Consider the following 16468-nt stretch of genomic DNA (forward strand, 5'->3'; position numbering starts at 1 on the left):
AAGGAATTATTTTGATTCACTTGAATGATCTAAAAAGGTCCTTCCACAAAGATTGAAACTTTCTAGGTCATGCCCTTTTATCAAACAATTCCTTTACCTTTCTTTGATGTTCAGTAATTTTGTCAACCATTTCTTCCCTTTCTTCTTGTAGTTTGGTGAGATACATGATTCTCTTCTCTAATCCATCTTTGAAACATCTTCTTCAATGACAACCTTTGATTTATATGCAACAAGCTCTAAAGGCAATGGCAAATTAGCTTCTACTCCATAGACTAATTCAAAAGGTGAGATACCAATACCCCTTTTAGGTGTGATTCTATTAGCCCATAGAGCATCATGGATCTTCTCATGCCAACTTTTTTGATTATCTGAGAGCAATTTCTTCAAAATATTAATCAGGTTCTTATTACTACACTCAGCTTGCCCATTTCCTTGAGGGAAATAATCAGAGGAATGTCCAACTTGAATACCATTATCATAACAAAATTCAATTAACTCCGAGGAAGAAAAGTAAGATGCATTATCCATTACTAATTTAATAGGAACTCCAAACCTCACTAGAATATATTCTTTGAGAAACTCACATACCACTTCTAAGGAAGTCTTCTTCATTGGCTTAGCTTCAACCCATTTATTGAAATAATCCATGGCAGTCAGTATATATGAATGTCCTTGACTAGAAGGGGGATTAATTGGACCTATAAAATCTAAACCTCATTGATGGAATGGAACTTCAATTATTACTGGCCTAAGAGGTAAGGCAACAAGTTGAGGCTTACCAGTAAACATCTTGCATTTCTCACAATTAGCCACCCACTTATATGCATTTTTAAACATACCAGGACAATAATAACATTGTCTCAGTATTTTGAATGCAGTAACAGTGCTAGAAAAATGTCCTCCACGTGCTTTATCATCAAAAGATCTTAACAACTTCACCTACTATTCCTTATCCACACATCTCAGAAATGTTCCATCAATAGCTCTCTTATACAAGACATCATCATGAATTACATATTTCAAGGCTTTAGTTTTTAGATCTCTCCTTTTCTTAGTAGTTAATCCATCAGGGCATTCACCATATGTCAAAAAATAAGCAATGTTTGAGAACTAGGGATCTTGAAGACTTACCATAAGAACTTTTGGAGTATCTTCTTTTTTGAATTGTTGATCCTTTGCTAAGGCTTTATAGAGTGCATTCCCTCTTACAAGTCTAGTTGGCTTAATATCTATATCATATTCTTGAACTTTGGCTATCCACACTCCTTTATTATTCCAACCAAAATCTTGCTATGTCAAAATACTTTTCACTGCAAGATCTAGCACATATATTACTGAATGAGAATGCAACACATAAAACTTGAAAATTTTAAGGCTCTCACCATTGCATATGCATGTTTTTCAATATGTGAGTATCCCAATTCTTGATTTTTCAATGGTATACTCATGAAAGCCATTGGGGCTTGTATTTTCTCTCTGTTCTCTTGCATCAATATAGCTGACATGGTATGTTCTAAGGCATAATAGTAAATGATGAATTCCTTAGCATAATTAGGATGGACAAGTACAGGGGCTTTTGCAATAGCATCCTTGATATCTTCAAAAGCCCTTTTTCCAACATCACTCTATTTGAAATTTGTATTGCCTTTCATCATATCAACTATACATTTAACTATTTTAGAGAAATCAGGAACAAATTTTCATAAGAAGTCTACCTGGCCAAAGAAAGATTTTACTCCTGTTTTGCTAATTGGCAAACTCAGTTGCTGAATAGCTCCAACTCTGTCTGTATCAATCTTCACTCCTTCTTAGGATACAATATGATCAAGCAACTTGCCTTCTGTAACACAAGATACTAATTTCTTTGGGTTCAGAGAGATACCATACTCTTTGCATCTTTGCAACACCTTTTCTAGATCTCTGATATGATCTTTTCTCTTTTTGGAAAAGACTGTCAAATCATGAAGATATATGACAATAATTCTATCTTTTAAACCTTCAAAATCCAAATTCATTCCACACTGAAAATTTGCTCCTGCATTGATTTAGCCAAAAGGCATTCTATTGTAGGCAAAAGTATCCCATGGTGTGGTAAATGGTGTCTTGAACTGATTTTCTTCATTTACCCAAATTTGATTATATCCTAAAAAACCATCTAACATGGACATCAAAATTGATCCTACAACAGTTTGTAAAAGATGATCCATATTAAGGACGACAAAATTATCTTTGAGTGAGGCTTGATTTAGATTTATGAAATCTACACAAATCCTTATCTCTCCATTCTTCTTCCTCAGTGGAAAAATATTGGCAACCCAAGTGGAATGATGAATAGGGTATATAATCCTGGCCTGCAACATTTTGTCAATCTCCTTGAAGATTGCCCCTTCAACTATAGGGTTATAATTTCTCTGCTTCTGCCTGAATGGTGTTGAATCTGGTTTGACAGGGATCTCATGTTTAAAATTCCCACCCATGAAATTCTTTAGGTCTTCATAACTCCAAGCATATACATCTTGAAATTCAATAAGTAATTTCTTGATTTCTACCCTCTCCTCTGGTGTGCAACACTTGCCTATGTTTATCATCTTTGGACTGACTTCTGTCCCTATCTTGATTCCATCATATTCACCACATGTTTTTTCTTTCTTATCTCTTTCCCTCTTTATGTATGCATCATGCCTATCAAAAAGTTTTTCTAAAGAGATTAGGTGGGGTGGAATCTTATTACCTTTCAATTGAACCATATCAAGTTTTGCCTTCTTTCCATCACCTGTCACTGAATCATCACCATTTGTATTAGTGCTTCCTTCAAAGTACAAGCATTCAAAATGATCTTCCCCTTCAATGAATTTTAATATGTGTTTATCATCTTCAAACACCTACCACGAATCTTCATTATCAGGGACATTAGGCTTGAATAAAACTTTTACCCTATACTTTTGATCTTTGAAATCAAGGTGTGGTAAGAGCAATGATGCAGACATTGCCAAAGAATCAACTCTTGAATTGAACTCTCTGAGTACTAATGTAATTGAGAAGGCATCCAAACCCTCAATTTCATCTCACACTTTATTACAATAGTTCTTCAATCTTGAAGTCTTAATTGCATACTAATCTCTGACTTGTCTTACTACCAACTCTGCATCTCCTTGTGCTTTAATCATCTTGACTCCCTTTTTTTTTCCTTCCATTATACCAAGAAGGAGAGCTTCATATTCTATAGTATTATTAGTATTTTTTGAAATCCAACTTACAAGCAAAACAAGTCATTTCTTCATCAGGTGATATCAACACCACACCTACACTTGATCCAACATTTGCACAACTACCATCAAATTCTAGGGTCCACAATTGATCACCTTTATCTTGTTCTAGTTCTTCTAAGATCTTAAGGGTATCATAGAACAACATATAATTTCCAAACTGCATTTCATGATACAAGAATTGGGATCTAGGATCATCTGATTTTAAAACAATGAATTTCACTTTCTCTTATGGTTCTAGCTTCACCTTTTTGTCTCCAACTTGTATAGTGACACTAGACCAATCTAATTTTTTTTCTCCCCACATGTCTTTGCAAAACATTCTACTCAACAACATTCCATAGCTTGCATGGATTTCTGCTGCTAGAATAGTAAGTTTCAGTCTCTTAGAGGGTGAGTAGCAATGACAACTTGAGCATCTTTAATCTGTCCTAGCAAAGGCACTTGTTTTGCATCCATTGAATAACATCTTCCAAAGGTTTTAGTCAGTGGAAGTCCTAAATATTTTGCTATAGAGGTAGACATTACATTATCTGAAGCTCTTGAATCTATGATGCAATTACTCAGCCTATTCCCATTGATGAACAAAGAAATATAGAAAGGATCTAGTTTTTGATTTGGGCATGTAGTAAAAACAATGGATTCTTCTTCTTGAAACAACTTAGGGAGTGCGTGATCTTCACCAGTTAAAGAAAATTCACTAGTACTAGCTTTACTGAGATAATGAATATTAGCATTAATATGTTGTTTATCTTTATTGCAATGCTCAACTAACCTTTTCAATTTATCAGGATTAGCTTTCAAGTAATCTAGTGGAGAAATCTGAATTCTTGTCTCTTCACAGTATTGTATTATGTCAAAAGATTTAGATGATTTACCTTTGTGTTCCTTCTGTGAAGCTGAAGTTACCATGCCTTTATCTTTATCACTTTTGTTTGATGGTGCATTATTTTTGACAGGGATTGAATTGTTGATTTGATTTTTATTCTTCTAACCTCTAGTCATTACTGTCAATTGAGGTCCTTCTAAAGTTGCAAAGTAGTCACCTACTGTCTTTGAATCTGATTCATACTCTAAGAATTATTTTTCAGAGTCCAAGAATTATTTTTCAGATTCGCCACAAGGAGCATGATCATCCTCACTTTTAGGATATTCAATTGTTTGTTCTTTATTATCCACCATCTTCCTATATCTGATCATATCAACACATATATCTCCATCATGATCTATCCTTGAGTGAAAATCACACATATTTTTTCTTTTGGGAGCCCATCAATTGCTAATCTCTTTTGAATAGGTAGTATTTGCAATACTTTACTTCCATTTGGATTTCTATAACCTTCTTGATGAGGTTGATGAAAAGAACTAGCAAGCCTATTAATTTGTTTCTTCAATGAAATGAGCTCATTGGACAATTTTTGAAGCACAACTTCTGAATTATTAGAAGTACTAGCTATATTGCTGACAATTCTAGATTGAAATTCTCTCTTCCATTTACCAGAAGCAATCATATCATCTTCCATCTCCGCAGCTAGTGTTTGAGTAGCTTGCAAGTTTGCTACATTGGCTCTTCTAATTTGATATCCCAAATCAGGAGGCATAGAACTAATGTAGAAAGTCTTCTTATTATCATTTGTAGGTGCACTTGCAACATATATTCTTTTGATTTGTTTATTGAATCTTGCATTAAAATCTCTCATGGAAACTGATGATTCTTTCTTAATCTGTGCTAACTGCAACAACAATACTTGTGCATCCTTTGTACATTTATAACATTCTTCAAACCTTTCTTTCATAGTGTCCCAAGTTGTGAGGCATCCTATAGGAAGATCTTGGAACCAATTAGTTGCATTGTCCACCAATGTATCCACAAACATCTTGACTTCCACATCCTCATGTTGAGGGTTTACTACATCACAAACCTTATGGAAATCACTTAAGTGTTGCTCTGTAGAGGTGGTACCATCACCATTAAATCTTGGGAAGTTCTTTCTTGATGCTCTTGGAAAATCATTATTAGTTGTAAAGGAAAGAGGATCAATAGCATTACCCCATGGTTGTGCCATAATTGTTGGTACAGTGATTTGATTTGTTTGAAAAGTAACACAGAGTGGAAGTGTTGCACCGATTAGCAATAAAGCATCAAAAGTAGAAGGGATGGAAGCCCTAGCAATAGGGGGAGCAAAAGATTGACTTCTCTATGTTTGATTAGGAGGAACAATTACAAACAATAGGGTATCTTGAAGTTGTTTGGTTATAGATTCTCTTGCACATTTTCTCCCTCTTCTACAAAGATCTTCTAGAATAAGAAAGTTAGCCTTCTTGAGCTCTTTGTATATTGGGTCAATATTTCCTTTATCCTTGGCACTCCTAGTATGTTTGGAATCCAGAGTGTATCAAATTTTAAGAAAAATGGTGTTTGAAATTATCTTACCAATCTTCAACTTTGAATTTGCTTCTTCTCTTCAGCAGGTTGAGGTTGTAAACTGGCATCAAGTTCTTATGGAAACACCTAAATACCACAAGTCCTTTCTTGCAACACAAATATATGTTAAGAGTGAAAATTGATTCTGAAGAGGGATTTTTCAGAATTTTCTTTTGAATTCTCCTTAGTAGAGTCTCCAAAAACTGTTGGTTAATAGTTTTTCCTCCTATTACATTTTATAATCTTGACTCTTTGATACCCAATGCTTGGAAAGACAAAAGGATGTTTACCAACAAATGGGTCAGTGTATGTATTCTTCCACTGTCCTATGAATTGATTAGGTACAACTTCTTATGATTCTTGCAATAATATGTGATGAATATGTCTTTATGTGATAAAAAATTCTTGATATTATAAGCTCTTAACATGAGATCAATAAAGGATAACAAAATTGTTTGTAGGCACAAAAAATTCATGCAAGATATATATGAATAACCTATCACACTCAATGGAATGATTGCAATAGATTATCTTGATATTCTCTAACTTGTACTTTTATTCTAAATGCATTTACCCATCTATATGCAGAAGTTGGAAAGAAAGAATTATACATATGATGGCAAGTGGAATTGCTTTATCTATTAGTCTTGAATGAAATGGAATTCAACAAGTATCTTATAGATTCACATACATTATCCTTCACTTTCCAATGGATTATCTAACATGTATGAAAGTATCAAGAGAATAAATAGAATTATATATGAAACAACAAGTAGAATTACTGTATTGCAAATATCAAAATGAAGTGGAATCTATCTGATTATTTACATGATCATACATAATTATCTTTCAGCTCTAAGTGCAAAACTATCTAAAGCATGGACCACAAAACATGAAAAAAAATACTGTAAATGGAATTACAGAACCATTCACTCTCAAGTTTTCGACCCTTTGTTATGTCCAATGAGATTACATTTATAGTTCTCTATCATTTCTTAATTCTGGCAGATCAGTAGTCACAAATAGAAAATAAAATGAGGATAAAATATGACGTTATCCAAGGATAAAATATGATGTTATCCAATAATATGACCAAGTGGCATCTTTTCCATTGATGATTATGGATCAGAGATATTTTTGAAAACACTCCATGAACTTTTAGCTTCTTGCACTCTCAGAAAACCCTATGGAAAATCATTGTTTCTTTTATTTTCTACTATTTTGCACCAAACTGCTTATTTCGTATTCCAACGGTCAATGCATTTTCAAATTTTGACCATTGATGTTAAATCAACGATCATGATTTTAAACATTGAGACTTTCCTTTATAATTTTCATCGTAGGTCCCTCCTTGTACACGTGTTGAACTGTTGCTTTGTCACATAGAATAATGATCAAGAAACTTTTTATAGCGAGATACTAACGATGGTGGATCCATTGTGATCTAACAGTGGTAATAAAATGATGTTACATCTCTTCTTTTATGACACGGGTCCACTTTCCAAAAAAGCATGTGGCAAACAGGTGGCAGTGCCTTATTGACCGAAGAATTTGACGTTGACTTGTTTGTACCCCGTGGAACTTCATGACTGAACTATACTTTGTGGAATAGAATGGGTCCCTTCGTGTACATGTGCCACATTGTCACTTTATTGTATTATGTAAATTTTGTGCAACTTCAAAATGTGACAAAGCGATGGACGTCAATCTTCTATGATCTGATGGTCGAAGGCATCCAACTTTTGTTTAATATTTGAAAGTGACCCGATCTAATAGGTAAGCATTTGGACTTTTTGACTAACCAATAGCATTCGTTCTTTTGTTCAATTGACTTTTCAACTTGGTGATGTGGACAATTATGTGTTTGATTCGACGAATTGATTCCAACTTTGGTCTTCGCCACCTTTGACCGTGTTCTTCGCTATTTCTACATTTTGAACTTCCATTCTGTATTCAAAACAATTGATCTTGCATCTATGTTGTGCTCGTGATTCTCATATCAACCTTTAACCACAATCTTCAATGTTCTTTGCTGCACTTGTCCTGTATATGTCTGTGATTTCTTTGAATTTATCCTTCTTTTGGATATAAACCTTTGACCATGAAGTTAGAAACTCTTAGAGATTTAGAAATACTTTCATGAAGAATTGTTTCTCAACATGAGTCTTTGTCTTCAACATGTTTAGGAACAAGAAATATGAATCATTAGAAACATCCAAACTTTCTTCTCATTAGGGAAACACATAACAAACCCTCCCAAAACCCTAATCACCTAGCTTTGGACTGATGCATTTCTCACATGATTTCTTGCATTAGGTTAGCTCAAAGGAATGAGAAGAAAGGTCACCCTAAGGCAATCTAGATTCAGACTCAAGACATTGACTTTTGACTAGACTCAAACCCTAAAGCAAAAAGATAGACTGAAACTTGGGCAACACCACTGAAAGTGCCACATTTCCCTAGCAAAGGAGTACTAAAAAAAATACATGTTGTAAATGTTGGTCTATTGTATGTATTTACCTTTGGTTTCTAATAAGGACAACATAGCTATTCTCAAAGATGAATTTATTCATGAAGTAGTATATTTGATTACACTCATGAAGAATTGTTTTTTAAGTATCATCTTCTTCCTATTATAAATATATATTAGTCAAATAAATATATGAAAAAGAAAAGAAAATATATCCTTGCACATAAAAAGGTAACTTTATCTCAACTATTTAGAAGTGGTGTAATTTCAAGCTTTCAAAATATTTCATCAGAGCATTGACAAAATACCAAGAGTTGCAATTCAATTAGATTAATTTGAAGATATGTAGGTGAAGTATAGAGGGTTGCAAATTAGAAGCTTTAAATAATTCATGGTGATCAAATTGTGAGAATTCAACATTCAATTGAAAATTTGATAAGTGATTTAACCATGGGGTCGAGCAAAAGGGTATCACGTATCTAGTTTTTGAATTGCAACAATCCTCAAGGTCAAAGTTTAAAGAAAAAATAAAAATATCTTAACAACCTTTAAGTTTCATAATTTTTTTTGAAAGGACAAATTATTCAAAGCTTGAGTAATTTTTAAATATTATTAGGTGTTGCCTAATTTATTGTGATAAGTATGCAAAAAATGGTTGTGGGTATTAGTTTCCCGACTTAACTAAATTTGGATTAATGGAAGAGCTCATGAGTATAATAATCTAATTAACAAGACAAAAAAGCTTGAATGAGAGATAATTTAAAAATAACATATTGTTACATGACAATAAATGTAGTATGATACCCATGACATGATTCAAAAACACATCTTTTCTCCATAATTAGGGATAAAATTCTAGATGAAATCCTAAGACAAACTACGATAATCACAAGTGTCTTAATCTTATGCTACGTAACATAACAGGTAAATGACCTAAATATTATTAAGTAACAAGGGGGGAGTAGGTCCTTAATTAAATCTAGACAATTAATGCACCTTATTTACATCAACACCCATCATAAGTGCAACTTGGAGGTACAAAAATATAGATAAACAAGTAAATGCAGGGTTTGACAAAAGGGCTATTTAGGTACCCATTTACAAAATATATTTCACAAATAGGGAAAAAGAGAATTATATGGAAAAGGTCCTATCTAAATATGAAACAAACAAGAACATATGCAAGTGATGGAAGGAATACTCAAGAAGGATTCCCAAGGGAATTTTTTTTCACTCTAGACATCAAGCATAGTTGAATCTAAGGGGAAATGGTAAAGGTTTAATGAAGACATCCACAACTTTCTCCTTGATAAGAAAATACTCCAAGCCAAGAAAACCATCCTAGATAGGTTACCTAATGAAATGCACATGGATCTCAATAATGAAATCCACATGGATCTCAATATACTAGGTCAATCAATGTTTTCGCAAGAAAAATGAATGTTACACAAAATAGTAGTTGGATGATAAAAACAAAATCTAAACTCATCATTGATTGGCAAATCCAAATAATCTTTTGACTACTCAAAAATACGCCTTAATTCTTTTACTCTATAGATGATAATGTAATAGTAGGCTATTCTCACAAGAGCGTTGAATGGGGCTAAATGAGGGCAAAGTGCAAAACTGGAACTAAACTTCCTATTTGTCAATATCATCAACCTAATTAAAATCAACAAAGATAACAAACTAAGAGTTTCTTGTATAAAATAACTAAATTGTAAGGTGCCATGAATATGTCTCAAAATATTTTTGGAAGCCTTCTAATGAGTCTCACATGGATCTTGATGGAAACAAGAGAATCACAAGATAAATAAGATTAAAAAGGGCCAGCTACACAAAACTAACAAATTTCTTTTACAAATATGACATTAGTTGTAGCATTGAAGCAAATGGAAGACATTATAAAACCTAATTAGAGTGGGTTGGGGGTGCAATTTCAATCAAGAATGTCAAATATATGAAATAAAAAAAGTTGCACTTTTGTTGAATAAAATGAAATCCCTTTTAAAGATTAAACAACTAGTAAACCAAGAAACTGAATGTAAAACTCCAAGATCTATGAACGTGTATATATATATATATACATATATATATGTATATATACATGTATATACATGTATATATATACATATATATGTATATACATGTATATATATACATATATATGTATATACATCTATATATATATACATATATGTATATACATATATGTATATACATATAGATGTATATACATATATATGTATATACATACATATATATGTATATACATATATGTATATACATACATGTATATACATGTATATGTATATACATATATATGTATATACATGTATATATATACATATATATACATATACATGTATATAGATACATATATGTATATACATATACATGTATATATATCTATGTATATGTATATATATGTGTATATATATGTGTATATATATGTGTATATATATATATATATATATATATATATATATCAACTTCATCATCAAAAACATTAATTAGGACAATCAAAACATAAAAAAACATGATTCCAAAAAAGTCAGGCACGAAACTCGATTGTAGTGAATGCAATTCACTTCAAGAGATAAAGGGGACCTCAAACTATTGTAATACATATTTCTAAGTAGATTCAAATTTTTTGCATGCACTAATACAGTCTCCAAAGTTGACATCAATCATAATGTTGCGATAAACAATATAATGCAAAAGTAGTCAACCTAAAAAACATAATTCAGCATCGATCGTCACATGCCATGATAAGACCCAAAAAATTATTTGAACTCAATTTATGACACAAATACAGACCAAAATAGTATGATCCAAACAAGAAAACCAAGCGAGTCAGCTAGAGACCAACACAAATCACACTACCAGAAACAAAATATCACAACTCTTCTTGTTGAGTAAACCAAGAATGAATACTGTACAATATATTTATGGAAATATGGTAGCACACCATTGAGATGGTGGGGGGTGTGGGGGGGGGGGGGGGGGGGGTGGGGTGGGTGGGGAGGGAGAGGGTGGTGAATCACTTTTGTCCCAAAATAACTAAATTTTTTTTCTAACCTCAACTTTTGATCTAATAATCAAGTAATGAAGCATAAATCCACAACACATTAAGAATGCACATAAAATCAATATTTTTTGCATGGAAAACCCTATTAGGGGGAAAACCACATTGGAGATGAACCCACAAGATGATGTAATTTATTAAGTGCACTATATCATGTTAGAAGTATTACAATGAGAATGCACATGAATTCTAACACACTAACTAGAGCTCACTATTCAAATACAAACAAGATTATTTCCTTGGGAGGGATCACTACCTACCATGATTATAGATTGCAATCCACAAGTCATGAAATGTACATTATAATCTTCAACATTCCTGGACTAGCTCCATTGAAGTACATAATATAACGTTCTTTGGCACATCATATTTATGCATTGTTAAACATCTCATCCATACATTCCCTCATTCACACAATTACATGATCATTACATTTATGTAAATCATCAACCTTGAATAAATACATAAGTTTGACTATACCCTCAAAAACTAATTAAAAAAATACAACCATGCATGGTACAATATTCAATACAAACTAATGAATGTTGGTTAGGCCAAACATGGTCCCAAATCACACACCTTGAACATGAAACACCTTGCCTTAATTATCCCATGACCAAGTTAGCCAGAAACATGAAGAGCACAAAACCAAAAAATGGAAATAAACAAATACAAACATCATAATTAATGAGAACTAGCAACATAATAGGAGCATAGTCTAGAAACATCCACTAGCATCATGAAATACCACAAGTACGTCCACATCAACTCAAATCTTTAAAATCATTAGCATCATCAATAAAACCTCAATAACACCATCAATGACTAGTGTCAATAAAAAAAAAATCTTGTAAATCTCCGAATCATGAACCACTTGAGATGAGGACACACATCAATATCCCAAACACATGATACTAATCTACTGACAAAAATATTACAATGTGGATCACTACTAATTATGATATTATCATCATTGAACAATTGAGAATACCCATCTCAATATAGAAGCCCATAACTCACTCAAATCATCATGCAAACCTCAATAAGTTGAGATGAATTGACTAAAACCATTTTGTTTGACATCTCTTGCTCTCTTCATCCCGATGATGGATCACTTGGTGTGATTCAAAACGTTGATGGTAAAAAATCTTTACACAATCGAATCCAAAAATATATCAGTTTATTTTTGCTACAGATTGTGGAAATTTGATCTCTTTAATTAAAACCATACCTATAACTAAGTCACATATACATGTATTTAGATCTAAAATATACTATAGCTATTGAACAAATGAACTCATAGAATAATATAGGAATACTATCACAGACAAAGAGATATATTGACATCAATGAGCACATATTTGTATCTTATTCCAACATAAGCCACACTATTATTTTGAACATGTCCTCCAAATGACAAAACCAGAAACATCAATCCAACTTAGTAGTGTTTTGTAGTGCCCACCCTTAGTTGCTTTTAATATATATTGTCAAACTCTTTAGACCAATTTTCATGCATAAGTTATTTGATTTAGTGATACTTGATATCTTAGTTGTTTGACACTACATGTTAGATTCACATATATCATGAGCTATTGCGTACTTGAGACATTACATGTGTTTATTGTTGATCATGGTTATTTATTTCAATGATGATGTTTTACATGCTTGCACATAGTGATTAGGGCGAGTGCACCAAGATGGTGTGAAAAAAAGCATATACCATAGGAAAAAAGTGAAAAGTGCAAATAACGCGATCACATTATGTGTACTTTTCATAAAATTTAAAAATGGGCCTGGCTTATTACCGAACCAAGCAAATAATAATAAAAAATATCACTAAACATAATGTGATTTCATTTTTACTAACCAAAAACATGATCGAGTTTTTACTAGTAAAGATAATTTTTTATTTGCCCATGGACTGGCTGATTTTTTATGCCCAAATCTGTGGACAAGAAACCACAAACTCCAAAAAAGACCACAAGCACAGTCAAGTTCACCTCCCTTAACCTCAAAATCATCTTGTTTGTCAACAATCTTCGATGGCACCTCCACGAAAAGGTTAGTTATCATTTTTTTGGTATTGTATGTTTATTTTTTTAGATTTTTTGTATTGATTTGTGTTTTTTATAATCATTTAAAAATAAGATACATCTGGACCCAGTAAACACAAAGGAAACTAAGGGTCACCTCCTGTGGAAGAGGCAAATAGTAACCCTAAACAAACACCTCAAAATGAACCACAAAACTCTCAAGGGCCAGCCCCAAACATACAAAACCCTCAAATGGTTGCCCCTCAAAAACCACCACCATGTCTAGGGCCTGCATGAATCCCATCAGATCATGTGAACTTTAGTCAAGAAGACCTTGTTAGTCGTCTCACAGTAAATAGTGCTAGGATAACTAATTTGGTTACTAGGTTGAGGACTTCTAGCTTTGGCCACCACTCCACCCTAGCCGACACATTAGAAAGAATGCCCACTAGTGCCAATGAGGTGACCAAGGAGGTGACTAAATGGGGTTCATGGAGGGATAGGTGTCACACATATTGTGCGGATGGGTTATCCTATGACTAAGTGAAAGATAAAAACATAAAAAAGGTAACATATTTTCTATTTTCACCAATTTCGAGACTAGCCTCAGCATAGAGGAAAGCACATCTCGATTTCCTATTCATTGGTGCACTCATAAGGGGGATCAAATCAAATTTTTTGGATAGGTGGTATTGTTGAAAAAAATTGGTCAATTGTGTATTGTCTTTGATGTTACACAAAATGTCATATCTTTACCAGTCAGTGTATGTTGAGTTTAGTCAAGCAATGAATATAGATTCCTATGTTTATGTAGCATTCTAGTGTTTTCCAAGTTTAGAAGAGAGTGTCTACCAAGTTCACTCGAGTGTCAAAGAGAAGTTCATAGAGGTTGAGTGTTAACCGAGTTCACTTGGGCAACAAAGGAAAGTTGGATGTAACCAGTGTTAACCAAGTTCACTCAATTACCAAAGGAAGTTTGTGAAGTTGCAATGTTAACCGATTTCACTTGGTTAACATAGGAAAATATTTTCTAAGTTAGTGTCTACCAATTAGGGTCGGCTAATGAAGGTTTTATTGTGTTGGCATATTGAGTTTAATGGATTTGTTTGTTGGTTCTAGCTGACTAAGGAGATGAATATTATTTATTTTAAGTTGTATTCAAACTGACTTGACAATTCATTAGGTATAAATATAAGGTCAAGTTGAGGATTGAAAGTGTGCAAGTGTATGGAAGAATAGAAGATGCTAAGAGGAAGAAAATTAAAAGGATAAGTAGAATATCCTTGAGGATCTACAAAGATAAAGTCGATCAGGAAGGATCAAGTATTTGAGCCAGAATTGAGATCTTAAATTAGAAATTCAGTTGTGTTAGAAATCAAGTCATCTCATTGTTACTCTCTAACCATTGTAGTAGTGATCTAAATCTCTTAATAGAGTTGGCTTAACAAATATTTGTAAATCCTCTAACAAGGTGGTGTTTCTAGATTGAAATGTCTAAAGGCCTCTAACAAGGATACTTCTAATAGGATGATTAAATCCTCTAACAGGATCACACCTAAAAGTGTGTTTTGTAACCTTTAATAGGGTTGGTTCCTAATAGGGCTCACTTCAGAAGAGTGAAAATCAATAACTAGTTGCAATTGGTGGTTTTTCCCAGATTAGGTTTCCATTTTAAATCTTGATGTCAATTGTGTTCATGCTACCTCTTTCATGTGTATGCAACTAATTTAATTAAGGTTAATCATAGATAATACCCTAAGATTTGCAAGTTAAGCATTTTCTGAGTTACAATTGTTATTCCAGTGGTGATCGAGTTACATCATATTATCAGTATTAACCGAGTGCCTATGTGTTTACCGAGCAACAATATTTTTAGTAGAGTTTATGTTATATGTTGACATCTAAGGGATTTGGGATTTATTTTAGTGGTAACTAATTCACCCCTCCCCTCTTAGTTACTCTTATATTTCCAACAATTGGTATCAGAGCTTTTGGTGCTTGCAGAGAAGGTTTCAAGGACCTAAGCTAAAAGATCAGGATGTCTTATAAAAGAGAGATTCCCAAGCTGAACATAGATAACTTCGAGGCATGAGAGGAACTTATGAAGTTTTACATGGAAACCATTAGTAATTCAGGTTGAAATATTTGGAAAATGCTTACAAGGCTCCTACTAGAACATTGAATGTGGAGGAGATTGATGAAAAGAAAAATCATAACATTATGAGGATTGACATTTCATTAGCTCTTAACTATGCTGAATTTGATGAGGTCAAAGGATGTGCTATTACTCATGACATGTGGATTGAACTGAAGGATATCTATGGAGGTGATGATAATGTGAAAAGAGCCAAAGTAGAAAGCTTGAGAGGTCAGTTTGATCAGATTAAGATGAGAGAGGATAAAAACATTACAAAATATGTTGAGAGAATCAAAGCTAGTGTTAGTGCAATCAAAGCCTCTGGAATGAAAATTGGTGATGTAACAGTGGTAAGAAAGCTACTCAAAACCCTTCTTCCTATCTATGCAATTAGAGTGTCTGCTATTGAAGAGATGAGATGTGATCCAATAACAAGATAACTTTGGATGCTCTAGTTGGAAGATTGACAACATTTGAGCTAGATAACTATGATAATTATACTCCTAGTTCTAGCAATCTTGAGTCTGCATTTGAAGCCAAGTTATCACTGAAGAAGAAAACTACAAAGTCTAAAGGAAAATAATCTGAAAGTGAAGAGGAAGATAGTTCTGACAGTGATCTTGAAGAAATTGATGCATTTCTTGTAAGAAGGTATCCCAAAGGAAAAGGAAAGTACATAGGTAAAATTCCTTTAATCTATTTTTCTTGTGAAGAAGTTGGTCACATTACTGCAAGGTGTCCAAACAAAGGAGACAAAGATGAAAATAAGTAAAAAAAAGTATAGAGGAAAGAAGGATTTAAAGAAATTCAAGGACTTTAAAGAAAACTGTAAGAAGTCTTGTTTTATGGCTAAAGACTCAGATAGTAGTGACGATGATGAAATGGTCTATATTACTATAAAAGATGAATCTAATGATGACGAAGATAAAATGGAACTTATCTCTCATGTTAGGAAAAATGATCCATGGATTATTGATAGTGGTTGCTCACATCATATGATTGGTGATAAAACAATGTTTGAGCATTTGGAACATTGTGATGCTGGA

Source organism: Cupressus sempervirens, chromosome 4 (assembly GCF_028749045.1).
Source record: "Cupressus sempervirens isolate cs-2001-9-10 chromosome 4, ASM2874904v1, whole genome shotgun sequence".
NCBI lineage: Eukaryota > Viridiplantae > Streptophyta > Pinopsida > Cupressales > Cupressaceae > Cupressus > Cupressus sempervirens.